The sequence below is a fragment of the Limulus polyphemus genome, unplaced genomic scaffold (assembly GCF_000517525.1).
Source record: "Limulus polyphemus unplaced genomic scaffold, Limulus_polyphemus-2.1.2 Scaffold11454, whole genome shotgun sequence".
NCBI classification, from domain to species: Eukaryota; Metazoa; Arthropoda; class Merostomata; order Xiphosura; family Limulidae; genus Limulus; species Limulus polyphemus.
This window is the reverse complement of record NW_013677064.1, coordinates 25-4,826: the sequence shown is the minus strand read 5'-3', so window position 1 is coordinate 4,826 and position 4,802 is coordinate 25. Positions and strand designations below refer to the sequence as shown.

The 4,802-nt window shown below is 31.8% G+C and overlaps 1 long non-coding RNA gene across 1 annotated transcript; it reads right to left on the bottom strand.

Moving 5' to 3' along the window:
* Positions 1-302: 302 nt before the first annotated feature.
* LOC111083831 lies at positions 303-3,111 on the bottom strand. The gene is made up of 2 exons (XR_002609272.1): positions 3,046-3,111; positions 303-2,164 (listed from the first exon to the last, which is right to left on the bottom strand). It is a non-coding gene; the product is annotated as an uncharacterized LOC111083831 (long non-coding RNA).
* Between the last annotated feature and the right edge of the window lie 1,691 nt (positions 3,112-4,802).

The window sequence follows — 4,802 nt, the reverse complement described above, 5'->3', positions numbered from 1 at the left end:
TAGCTGCTTATTTGCCCAATTTTTCATCCCTTTTTATACCAATTAGAAAGAAAAATTATTATTTCCCTTGTAAAATCCTGTATAAATATTAATTACCTGATTCTTATGGTAATTTAAAATAAACTTTAAAACAGCAAATGACAGTTCAGTGGTGAAATTTACTCTTTTTTAATTAGTTATCTTTAACTATTTTATGAAAATACAAAACTTAATTAACAAGAACAATAATTATCAAGACTGTAATTCAATAAGAAAACACTGAACACTTACCTCACAGTGGTTCATAACCTCAACAACAACACTTGATATTCAAATGGAACACTTTATTTCTTCTTCAATTCACAGAGAATATTAAATATAAGACATCAAATTTGATGAACAAAGTTTCTACAAGCTACTTTTGTATTCAACTTTAAAAACAAGTTTAAATCGTGAATTTTAATTACCCTTCTAAATCCTCTTCTTCTATTTAGTCATGGACAGTTAAACCGAGTTCAAACACGCCAATCTTAAGATCTCCTTGTCTCCATATTTTAATGTATACAATCTACTCCTGAAAAATCGTCATGCAAAACAGTAAAATAAACCTTACGGTAAATAATCAGGTAATATCATTCATAATACAAGTATGCCAATGGAGAACATTTTACAAAATCCAAAATGTACTGTTCCTAGCTTTAATCCATGCTTTTACATAAAAGTTCAGATTTACAGGCTGTATTCAAAACAGTAATAGATCAATTGCATTTTTTACAGAAGTTACAGAAAATTGTATGTGACTAGAGTATCACTGTCTGGCCATCGTAATAAAAATCAAGCAAGGGATCTCTCACTTCCTCAAAATACACTTTTCACTAGTATATTGGAAACACAAACTGAACTATACAAAACAACCGTGCCACACCGATGGCTAATTTAATTTTGTATACATATATATTAGATTATAGAATGAAAATTACAAATTAAAATTCTGATTACTGCAAAAAACTGAAAGAAAATAGTATAGTTATATACAAAATAGTAACTGCAGGTATTTATGTTACAGTTTTTACTTCACAAGAACCTTCTTAAAGATTTTGACCTTGACAACAAAAACAAACTCAATTTAACAATTCACAAACACTGACCAAACACACAAGTCTTAATCCAGGCCATTTAAACCACTTCACATATGAATGGATACAAGAAGCCAAGTAACTTTATATATTTATACATATATATTAAGCTGATTTAATAAAAAATAAAATTTAGTAATACATTGTTATGTGATTCACATATATTTTGGAAATCAAATGATCCACAACCATTTAACATACATACACAATAGCTTGTTTACAAATTTTTACAACACTAGCAATAGTTTTTTTGACTGACTTTAAGAGAGGCTTAAAACTGTTAACCTACATAAAACATAGAGAGCAATCTGTTTTAAACTTCAATATCATAAAGGAAAAAAAAAAACATCTCATTTCTATAAAAAACAAAACTGTAACAACATAGTATGGTATCAGTTGATTGATACGAGCATTGCAATAAACTGCAGAGCAAACGTTAGGATCTCCTAACTGTGATATTAAAATTTAGTAACATAAAGACTCTGCTTGGGGAATAACATTTTAAAGCTGAGCCCAGCTGGTGGAAGCCACACTTAAATGAACATTTTTTTTATTGGACATGTTTATTCTCACTAAACAAACAAACAAAAACAATATAAATAAAGCAAACACTGGTAGACGAAACAGCTTTCTACCAAATATTGTCAACAAAATTACAGCACTGTAAAAGAAAAAAATGACTAAAACCATTACTTAACAAAAGGATCTTGTTATTGACCATTCATGACAAAATGAGTGAATTCTTGTTCAATATGGATGAAGGCAATAATATCAGATCATACAAGTAACTGAAATACTTTGTTTAATTCTTTTACTGATGTTGATATTGTTAACAGACTAGCTCAAGATCCAGCTTTCTGTAATTATATACAAAATCATGTTATATGCAGAATTTTCAGTGTAGGACGACTGATTCTGTCTTCAGCATAACAATCACATTACAATTAGATGATACACAGTCTAAAGCTTTGGTCTAAATATTACAGAAGAACCAAGTGAACTGGAGTAAAATGGCCATCTTTTCAGGGGATCTTGTATAATAAAAGATGCTGTAAGAGAAGAATCATTAAAAAACATTTATAAAAGTTTTGTATATATATATATTTTCCTTACATTTATATATCAGAAAAGTTTGCTTTCAAATATACAGCATATATATATATATATTATTTATTTATTGTAAAAGATCGGGAATTTAGTTCTTCCACTTTAGGCTTATTAGACTGTTTAATATAACTTCTTTGTACACAACTGTAATAATTTACAGGTTCATCAGCACTGAGATTAGTTTGACTAAAGCCTTATAACTTACATGTACACAACTGTAACAACTTACATGTTCATCAGCACTGAGATTAGTTTGACTAAAGCCTTATAACTTACATGCACACAGCTGTAACAATTTACATGTTCATCAGCACTGAGATTAGTTTGACTAAAGCCTTATAACTTACATGTACACAACTGTAACAACTTACATGTTCATCAGCACTGAGATTAGTTTGACTAAAACCTTATAACTTACATGTACACAACTGTAACAACTTACATGTTCATCAGCACTGAGATTAGTTTGACTAAAGCCTTATAACTGTAACAAGTCAGACATCAATTAGTCATAAGATTACTTTTTTCTATAAAATATAAATATTTATTATAGAATATTAATGTGTGAAAGTCACAACTGAGGTTTTTTTAAAGTCCTCAGTATTTAAATTTCAACAATTTATTTAAAATTCAGCACTAATGATGCAATCAAGTAGAACACGTACAACAACACAGAGTTTAATCAAAATGCTGAAAGTAAACGTTTCCTACGCAAATCAATAAAGCTGACCAGGCTTCACCAACAGAGTAATAAATCCATAAAGAAGACTAGACAACTTTGATAATTTACACTGTAAGAACAAACATTAGAAGCAATACTCACCGATATCTTGTAGTATAATGTCCAGTTGGTGTTCATTGGGAACCACCAATGTCTGACCATTCCTACAAAGTTCAGAAACATTAGACTTTTAGTAATTTCAATATTTTCTTTTCTATACTTACAGTATATAATATTTTAGGTTCTATTACCAGAAAGACTGTATAAAAATTATTAGACATACATAACAGAAAGATCAGAACCACACTAACTGTTTAAGTTGAATATAATTCAGATGGAATGTATGGTATTAAAACCATAGCCTGTATGCTACACCAAGTTAAACATCTACCATCTATATTCTACATCAACTTGAATAATAAAAGACATGCTATGTTCTTATAGGTTCAATACCTTCTATACAGCCAAAAGTACCATTCAAATGATGTAGAGGATAAATATTAGGCTGTCAAGAAATTAATGTTGTGTTTTGGAACACTTTCACTATCCACCTCCCAAAAAACGTACATCACGTATAATAGTTAGACGAACCGCCTACACGTCACATCAGTGTAGCCTATGTAAAGTTTAGTAGACTCTAATCTATTATAGTGATGGCACACGACGAGACACACATTTGGCACGTAATGCTGTTTGAATACAAGAAGGAAACAACAATAGTTAGATGAACCGCCTACACGTCACATTAGTGTAGCCTGCATAATGTTTAAAGTTTAGTAGACTCTAATCCATTATAGTGATGGCACACGACGATACACACATTTGGCGTGTAATGTTGTTTGAATACAAGAAGGGAAACAACGCCTCTGAAGCTACAAAGAAAATGAAAGAAGTTTATGGAAATGTTTAAAACATTCATAAGTGTCAACGATGGTTCAGCAAATTTCATTAAGGTGACTTTAGCCTTAAAAACTGTGATGACAGGGGCCGACATGTTGGAATTGATATTGATGCTCTGAAGACGCTTGATGAGTCTAACCCAAGGCAACACACACACACACTTGTGAAATGTCCCCGAAATTGCATGTCTTTTATTAAACAATACGTAAACACCTAAGGAATATGGGAAAACTCCATAAAGAAGGTGTTAGGGTACCTCACAAACTCTCCGATGATCATCATTTCTAATGTGTGAATGTTGCTTCATCTCTTCTGGTACGTGATGTGCGTGAACCATTTTTGGATGGAATTGTCACCGGTGATGAAAAATGGATTCTCTATGTGAATATTAAACACCAAAAACCTGGACTCCATCCACAAAAAGTGATGCTTTGCATTTGGTGGGACATCAAAGGAGTAATTCATTTGAACTCCTCAATCCACAGCGAACTGTCAATGCAGAGATCTATAGTCAGCAACTGGAACGTTTAAATCGAGTCCTTCATCAGAAATGCCCTTCATTCGTCAATCAGAAAGGTGTTCTTTTTCTCCATGACAATGCACGTCCACATGTGGCATGTTTGATGTAACACAAGATATTAGAGTTGGGTTGGGAAGTTCTCCCCCACCCACCATATTCTCCACATATGGAACCATCAGGTTACCGTCTTTTTTGTTTGTTGGAACACCATCTAAATGGGAAAATGTATGCAAATGTGCAAGGTGCTGAAGAGGACATTAACATATACACTAGATATATGCGTAAAAGAGATCACATGCTCCAAATGGACATACCCAAAAATCTCGATATCCTGTGTTTGGAGTATGATCAAATCAACTTATATACTTCCTGGAGTGATTTTAGATTCTGATCTTTCTGTTTACTCAAAAATCTGTAACTATTGTCTTGAAAATAATAA